Raw genomic sequence first — 9,925 nt, 5'->3', positions numbered from 1 at the left:
TGAGTTTAACAATGGAAGAAAATGGAAAAATTGGAATGATAAAGACAAGTGATATCAGGAGAGAGGATACACCTTATAAAGATTATACACATAATTACAAATAGAGTTGCTAAGTGCCAGTAAGAAAAAATCTGAGATAGCATTGTCTCCCAGGGCAGTGTCTACTCCTGCAGACACCTCTGCCTGTGCAGGGCTTCTCTGTACAAAGAGAATGTCTGTTTGGGTTTCCAAGAACTAACACACTTAGATTGAGATTTTAGCATACATTTAGGATGCAACTATAGTAAGAAGTGAAAAATGTGAGAAAGATAAGCAGAAACAACCAATACAGAATTTGTTAATAAGTGATTACTACTGAGGGCAACTGGAACTCAGTCTTACTGAATCCCCAAGACTGCCTAGAATCTGCCTCAGCATTGTCACACCTGAGGGGCAAGGAAGGATGAACATTTTTTCACTAATTCTAGTTTTCGGATGGTTAACCTGCTAACCAATGGCAGTTTCCTGGCTCTTCCTTCTGCTTGAGCCAAACATACTTCCATGGGCAGAAAAATCCCTGAAATGGAGAATTGCATGTAGAGGAACTTTATGCCAAAGAAACATGAGTAGAGTTCAGACAGAGCCCACTACATAGATACACAGACTCTAATGTAGGCAATACACTCATTGTACTTGTATTCTGAGTTCGTAAAAAAACAGGCAAGTTACTTATTTCAGTGAATCAAATTTTCTACTGTTTTGGAACCTTCCACTTTGTATAGCTCTATTGGTATTTAGAAAAATCAAATCTTAGACTATCTCCATTGTATATTGGTAACATTAATAAATGATCTATAGTGGTGCAATCTTTTCAAAAAATGCTGAAAGAATAGGGATAGATATAAAAACTCAAATGTAATCAGTAAAAATGATTCAGATATACCTGGGGAATGAATGCATTCTATGCACTCAAACATTATCATTTCCTAAAATGATACTACCAAAATGTATGATTTTCAAATAAGGTAAGTACTTAATTACTCATATTTTGAGAAAATAGAGAAAATAAATAGATCAATGCATAATATATAAAACATAATAAAGCAGTACTCTGAATTATGTTATTTTGGAATTGGAGCTAAGAAATTAAACAAATACAGTATGATAAAAACATAGTAAATATTTTTAAAAGTTATTGACATAAAAAACACATTGTCATTAAGCTCCCTCATTTTGAACATGCTTATCCCATTGTTCTTGCTACTTTCTAAAGCAGTTTTGAAAGTCCTTTTTTTGTGAATGTCTTTAGTTGCAGCATCCTGGCTGCCTCAATGTCTTGAATCAATTAAAAACATTGATCATTCATGGTCATTTTGACTTTGAGGAAGAGACAGAAGTATCACAGTGCCAGATCCAGTGAATAAACATGCACCATAATGCTTTTATGAGTTTGCCTTTTCATTGGATGGCAATCAGTAGCAGCATTCATCATATTTTTGATCACACCTCATAAAGAAGACTCCCAGAACTATTTCAGAAAGTTCTAAGAATGATAGGACAAGTGTGTTTAAATTGAAGGAGGTATTTTGAGGAGAATTAATGGCAATGTGTCTTTTACTGTAACAATTTTATTTCAACATTCACCATATATGTTGATCATCCCTTTTACAAGATGAAATAACAAAATACGAAGAGTCATGTACGAAATGGAAGAATTAGATTTATTATTGAATAACCTAGATATGGGGAAAAGAGTATTAAACTCAATTTCTGATAATCCAGTAATGGAATTTTCTAGTTTTAGTATTTTACTTTGTTTCTTCTGGTTCCATTGTTAAGTGGAAATAGTTTGCTAAAGAAGTCATTCATCCCAGACTATGCTAACTTGTAGCATGGTTCTGCTGCTCTCTGGCCACATAACTTTGGATAAGTGACTTAACTTCTCAATACTATACATGTGTATCTATATTACCTATATCTAACCTATATGTATATCTATGATTCTTTCCTGGGTGAAGAACAAAATTAAGTAAAATTGTTACAGCCAGTGTTATTTGATCCTTATAAGTCACAAGCGCATCACAGTATTATTTTTAATGAGTTTTAATGTGGACATTAAACAGTAAAATAAACTATCTTTGAACTCATGTTGACTGATTTGGAATGTCTATAACAAACTGAATGACTGCTTGTTAGTGACTGTGGAGAGAGGAGTTATATATCTGACAAAAGTACAAGTAAATGAGTAAATGATCTTTTCAGCTCTTTCTAATTTTGAAAATCAGTGTTTTCATAGTTGGGCTTTAAACCCTTATTCCAAATTTTTCCCTTAAATTCTTTTATTGGTACATTTTAGGTATACAATACATTTATATTTATCATTGGGTGCATGGGGAAAAAATAAGAACCTCATTCCAATCTTACCATTGCTTCATAGAAATCCTCTGCCCTAGACACATGAGCACATTCACTTCATAAACATTCAACGAGTTTCATTGTTTTCCACTATTTGGGTTTTCTTCTATTTTTTCCACTTAGAATGCCTTTTCTTTGACCATACCAAACATTTTAAAAGCATAAATCTTCTTAATAGATATGAGATGCAATGGTATATTCAAGCTTAAGGACTATGAATAATTTAGCTTTTTATAGCTAAGTTATACTTGATCCTGAAATATGTATATGAATATATATGAAGGATGAAGAGGCAAATCACCTCGTGTGCCTACTAATGTTAAAATGAGTAAATGTGTAGGCTAACATTTGAATTAGTCAAAATGTCTTTAATCTTTTAATTTTTATTTATATGACATTTTGTCTCTAAAGATGTTTACACTTCCACAAGAAATTTGAACAAGGTAAATGAAACTGTGTGTTTATATAATGCTTCATCAAAAAATTTATGTTAATATTTTCTGTGGAGAAAAGATTGAGGGGGGGAGAAGACAGGGAAATAAGATGCTGACCTTTAATTGGTCCAAAAGTTTCACATAGTTTTTGTCAAAAGCCTTTATTTAAACCAAAGCTTCCCAGGATATACATCATGTAAACTTAGAGCTAAAAGAGCTTCAATTAAGGAGATGGTGGAAGAACTTGCCTGAAAACTAAAAGGATAATAGGAGTGCTTTCTGAAGTTATTCCAAAGAAGCTGATAAAACTTTTTTGCCCTGGGAATAAGGGCCATTTTCTTGGTGCAATAGAAGCATGGCATAATTCTTATAGATATTCTGAAGGGAAAATGAGAAATTTTGTGTGATTATATGAGCTAGTCATTTAAACAGTTCTTTTGCTTTTTTTTTGGTACCGGGGATCAAATTTGGGACCTTGGACTTGCAAAGCAGGTGGTGGAACCACTGAGCTAAATCCCTGGCCCTAAACAATTCTTTTGAATTACATCATTTTATGATACAATTTGAGATTCAACATTGGCTTCTTTGTGTAGGTTTCAAAACCATAACATTTTGCCCCATAGTCTTTATTTCCTATTTTTTTTAAAAAAATATCATTTTCTTTTCTCTCATTTTTTATTATGCATAGCCTTAAGTAATCCTAGAAGAAAATTATTGTTGCTAAAATACGCACTTTCTTGTCAGAAGTAATAAAATAGAAGACAGATCCTTCTCTTTTTCCATACAATTCCCAAATAAAACTATTTAGAAATTTTGGACTGAAAGAATTCTACTGAGCATGCGTGATATAAAATTAAACAATGCTTGGGCAGGAATATTTTGTTTAAGGTCAATATCAGGTTATAATTTTTCTGTTATTTTAGGGTAGCAAAAATGAGTTGCTTTGATTTTTTACTCTGCTTAAATTGTGTTTAATTTGGTCACATTAATATTTGTACAGTTATTTTTCTATTACTCCTGAAACATCAAAAAACACTCAGTAATAGTTGCCTGTGTTTAACAATACATTCACGTATGTTCCTAGAAACTTTATATGACGAATTAGTGTCTGACAAATTATATGTTGTCAGAAAAATATTTACACTGACTGAAATTCTTTTCTATGGCCCTCTCTCATATTTTCCCCTAAATGAATCATTAAAAATAATTTACAAGGGAAGACAGGATGATTGAATAGAGCCAGAGTAACCCTATACAGCTACATTTTGAGGTGAGTAACCATGGGAGAACAGTGGAAATCAAGAGATAAACTGGAATCTTGTGAGACTTAGAGAACTTGGACAACAGTATGATAAGAGAAACAAACTAACCTGGAAGCTGCCAAGTTGCCATCTTTGCAGTGTGAAGGATAAGTGGGTGTTCCAACAAGCTCTATCAGCACAGATGCCGGCAGTCCTAACTAATGGAAAGTTTCACAGTCCTCACAGGCTTGCAACCCACTTACTCAAGGAACCTCAAATCTGCACAGTACCCTTACTTTGTAAAAGGATATCTTCCAGTGAATACCCAGGGTGGTGTAGCCCGGAGCCATCTTGAAAAGAGAGCTATGATTGGCTGAATTTATACTGCACTAAGGATCAGAAAGCAGATATTTCTGTCTCTAGAACCTCATAGACATTCTTTTGTACTGGTTTAATGGGTAACTGCCTCACAAACCTAACTTGGGCCAGCACAGCGGCTCTGGCCCAAGTACACTGTGTGCTCGGTACTATAAGGGACGAGTTTCGACATGGAAGGGAATGGGTGATGTCACTGTTGAGAAACAGGAAATCATGGAGCTTTCATTCTGCAAACAAGAGTAGGGCAGTCAGATATAGACTCACACCAGTGACTGAAGATAAACACCTGTGTAGCTCCTGCTCCTTCACCTACTGCACCATACTCAGGTATCTGTTACTGACAAGGCAGGGAAGAAGCACTATGGCTCCTGATGCTGCTCCACCCACAGACATATGCTGGAGGGGGACTTTAGTAACACTGTAGTTTTGGCTATTGTTCCACTCCTAAGCACACATGGGTATGGGGGCTTAGTACAATTTTGTCCTGCTGCAATTGAGGTCCTGCTTCTGGGCAGGCACTACTACAATAATAGCAGAGGGAGCACTACAGTTTCTCTTGCCATTCTACCTATGTAGTTGTTGGTGCTGGCACCAGCACCCTGTACTTTATCTGACCATTCACTGCTGTCAAGAATGGCTATGAAAGTAAAAGAATGGGTGCTTCAGTTCTAGCTCCTGCCTCTCCTCATAGATCATTGGGCCCACATCAGTGACTGGATGCATAGCAAGTGCTTCAAGCCCCTCCCTACTACTGGTGCTACTAGTGCCTAAGAAAACATTTATTTCTTGGTAGAGGCCACCACTCATGTTTTAGGAGTAGACACAGAGTACCTGGACCCACTGATTTCTGTACCACACCTGCCTGAAGTGATAGTGTCTCCATTCTGGCATAACCCCCAGAGACAGTGCGTCTCTACAAATCTGATATAGTATGCAATGTGCTCAAACTGACTAGTCACAGCCAGAAAAGCTAAATAGAGACTACATTATATTGCCTAGATGGAAGCAAAGTCAATGTTGCATAATAAACCAACACTCCAAGCTACAGAAGAAAGTCATTTAACTAAGAAGGAAACACCATAAAAATGGTAATTATATCTGGTACATAAGATGAGCAAATCTCAATATAGAAATATAAGAAATATTAAAAAACAAGTTAATATGATACCGCAAAAGAAATATAACTGTCTAACAACAGAATCCAAAGAAACTGGTTATTAACAAGCTTAATGAGATACAAGAGAATACACATAAATATATATTCTGAAAGAAAACTAAACAAAAATCTTGGAAAATTAAGAGCTTGGTAAGTCATAAAAATAGAAAGTTCAACAATAGACCAGGTCAAGTGGAAGAAAGACTATCTGAACTTGAAGACAGATGCTTTGAAATATTCCATTCAGACAAAAAAGAAAAGAAGAATTAAGAAAGCTTGAAAAATCTTTGGGCAGCATTAAATGAACAGTCACATCTTTGGAATAACCTAAGGTGAAGTGTTAAGGTTAAGGGAATAGAAAATCTCTTCAATGAAATAGTGCAGGAAAGTTTCCTTATCTTGGGAAACATAGATATCCATGTATAGGAAGCATATAGGACAACAAATATACATGACTAGAACTAGAATATAGGGCTGGTGCAGGTAACCATATGCTCAGAAATACTCTAACAACAATAAGAAAACTGAAAACTTTGTGCTGCTAGATGGCACAAAGAAGACTGAGAAATATTGGAATTAGTGAAACATCAGAAGAGAGCATGAATGGCATAAAAATCTGTTTGCAAAAATAATAGCAGAGACCAGCTGCCCTGGAACCACTTGGTCAGAGTGCCCCGCACTGACTGAGCCCAGCTCTGACCAGCAGGCCAGGCCCACTTTCGACCAGGAGCCGGCCACGCCCACTTGGAAAAAGGAGCAGGTGAGGACCTACAAGGCACGCCCACCAGCCTCGGGAGGAGCCACGTGGGGGCCTGCAACAACAGAGCCCACCACCTCTGGCCTCTTGGCTGTGGAGCTACCTGGTTCCACACTACAGAGGCACAGGGGGACATAAAAGCCATTGTCCCGAGCTGCCAAAGTGAACAAAAGAGAGAGGGCCTCTCTCAGGCTCCCTGATGAAAACTGAAGCCCATTGGAAAAGTGAAGAGAATCTCTGCAATAAAGGCAAACAAGACCACCATGCTTGGTAAGTTAGAGGGATCATCACCTCCCATCAGAAGTGGACTATCTTTAGGGGAAAGGCAGCTGGAACCTTCAATAGAACCTTGCACAGTTCAATGCTGCAGGAGGACAGGGAGCCAGACTTGCAGCCAGAAATCTGCCTAAATCTCACGGGTCTGTGACTGGCTTACTGAGACTCATTGACTTATAACTGCACACTGCTGCCCACATTGTCTATTGTGACAGCAGAGACATACCCTGAAGGAGTCCCTTCACTTTTATCTTTTATTTGTTATTTTCAAAATTACCATTGTTTTTTTTTTGCTCTTATTTTTAATTTTTTTCTACTCTTTTAAAATTTTTATTTTTCTCTTTTTTCTTTATTTTATCTTTTCTTTCTCTCTCTCTCTCTTCCTTGCTCCCTTGCTGTCACACATTGTTCTTCATTTCCCTTTGTGTTCCTGTTCTGGCTTTAATTTGTATTTCTTCTTTATTTTTCTTTTATTCTCTTTCCTTCTCTCACCTGTGTCCTCAGGTCTCACTGTTAAGCTTCCCCTATTGTTCTATCTACCTATCCCTCCCTCCCCAACTCCTTCTAACTCCCCATTCTGAAGGGTAAAATTGCTATATTGAAGAGTTTATTCACTATAAACATATGTTGGGTTGGTCCTTGATTTTGATCTTATTCACACAGTTAAAGGTGATAGATTAATAACTACCACAATTGTCATTTTCTAAGAGGTACTTGACGCTATAGTGTTGCTGATTATATCACTTGAGCTAAGGTGTTGTGATTGATGTAATCAGTTGTCCTTCCTGTATAATGAAAATGAGACAGCCTCAGAGCCATTAGAGACTCAAAACCTAGAGACCAGCTATATCTGGAAGACACCTCTGAGAAAGAATCATTCCATAAGAGTTCTAAATATGTCAACAAAGATACTTAAAATAAGCAACTTCAAAATATCAACCCAGGAACTAAACCAAGGACAATGCCAAAAAAAAAAATGAGAAGACGTTTAAGTAAGACACACTCAGACTTCCAACCCACAAAAGGCAAATTCTGGGGGAAACGAGGTGGAAAAGTCTGATAATTAACCACCTCGACACCCTGAACTAATAGCACAGGAAGTAACAAAACAGATGAATGAGGCTCTAGAAAAATTCAAAACAGAAATAATCTCCCAGATATCTACAGAGATGGTGAGGAGAGTAAAAGACATAATTAGAGGCTCTAGAACAGAAAGAGATAAATAAATAGATGAGCTCAGAAACATGTTGAAAGCCATGAATGCCCAGCATAAGAAAGAAATAGAAACTATGATTTCCCAACATAAGAAAGAAATGGAATCCATGAAACAGATTCAAACAGATATTCAGGAGATTAAAAACTCCACTGAAAGCATGCAGAGCAGATTAAGGGAATCTGAAGATAGTATATCATATATAGAAGACAGGATTGTGGCAAAGGACCATGAAAACAGAGATCTCTTCAAAATAGTAAGGGACCATGACAAATCAATCAAGCAGCTTCTAGATGATGCAAAGAAAAACAACATAAGACTGATAGGAGTCCACAAAAAAACAGGAGAAATTACAATTGACATAAAAAAAACTGTTTACAGAAGTAATAGTAGAAAACTTCCCAGACAAAGGTGAGAATTGGACATACAGATAAATGAGGCATATAGAACTCCAACTAGCCATGATCAAAAAATAATCTACACCTGACATATAATAGTCAAGATCCCAGAAACCCGAGAGAAGAACAAAATCCTACAGACAGTTAGAGAAAAGAAACACATCACCTACAAAGGAAAACCCATCAGAATCACAGCAGACTTCTCAACACAAACCCTCAAATAAAGAGAGCCTGGAGTGAAGTATTTCAAGGCCTAAAAGAAAATAACTTCCAACCTAGACTGTGGTATGTTACAAAATTGACTTTCAAAATTGATGGGGAAATTAGATACTTCCATGACAAAGAACACCTGGGAAATTTCATGAACACCAAACCAGCACTCCAAACAATTCTAAGCAATATCCTAGAAAAAGACAATGAAGGTCACAACTCCAGGAGGCCCAACAGAGGGAAGCCACCAGGCAAGATAAGACACTGAAAGGAAAGGAGGAAAAAATAAATAAAAGAGGCAGCAGCAGTAAAACATCATGACAAAGATGAGTCAACATCTATCAATTATAACTATCAATGTTAATGGCCTCAATTCACCAATCAAAACAAATAGACTGACAGAATGGATTAAGAAGCAAAATCCAGCAATATGCTGTATACAAGAAACCCACCTAACTCACAAGGAAATTCATAGACTGAAACTAAAAGGATGGAAAATGGTTCTCCACACCACAGGAACCCAGAAAAAAAACAGGGGTAGCAATCTTATTTGCAGACAAAGTAGATTTCAAACCAAAACTAATTAAGAGAGACAAAGATAGTCACTACATCCTTGTGAAAGGAACAATCCAAGAGGAAGACATGACAATCCTATTGTTTTGATGATCCTCTGGATTTCTGCTGGATCTGTTGTGACTTCAACTTTTTCATTCCTAATTGTGTGGAGTTGAGCCTTTTCTTTCCTTGTTATGATAAGGTTGGCTAAGGGTTTACTGATTTTATTTATTCTTTTAAAAAACCAATTCTTTGATTTATTGATTTTTTTGTTATCATTCTCTTAGTCTCCATTGCATTGATTTCTGTTCTGATCTTTAGAATTTCCTCCCTTGTGTGAGCTTTGGGTTTGTCTTGGTCTTCTTTTTCTAGGAGCTTAAGATTCAGCATTAGATTGTTTATTTGAGCTCACTCTGTTTTCCTAGTGTGGGCATTCACTGCTATGAATTTCCCTCTTAGAACTGCCTTCATTGTGTCCTATAGATTCCTATATGTTGTACTGGCATTATCATTTACTTGTAGATACTGTCTAATTTCTTCTTTAAATTCATCTGTGACCCATTGGTTGTTCAGGAGAGTGTTATTCATTTTACATGTGTTTGTGAAGTTCTTGTAGTTTTGTATCCTATTGATCTCCAATTTAATTGCACTATGGTCTGATAATATACAAGGGATAACTTCAATTTCTTTGCATATACTTAAACAGGTTCTGTGAACTAGTATGTCATCTATTTTAGGGAATGACTTTGTGCAGCTGAAAAGAATATATATTCTGATTTTGTGGGGTGGAACTCTCTGTAGACATCTATTAAGTCCATTTATTCAAAATCTTGGTTCAGTTCTAGTATTTTGTTGTTGATTTTTTATTTAGATGATCTGTCTATTTGTGACAGTGGTGTATTAAGGTCCCCCA

Source organism: Heterocephalus glaber, unplaced genomic scaffold (genome assembly GCF_053883595.1).
Source record: "Heterocephalus glaber isolate CG9 unplaced genomic scaffold, H.glaber_assembly_v1.0 deba00001594, whole genome shotgun sequence".
Lineage (NCBI taxonomy): Eukaryota > Metazoa > Chordata > Mammalia > Rodentia > Bathyergidae > Heterocephalus > Heterocephalus glaber.
The sequence above is the reverse complement of the archived record's forward strand: the minus strand, read 5'-3'. Positions refer to the sequence as shown.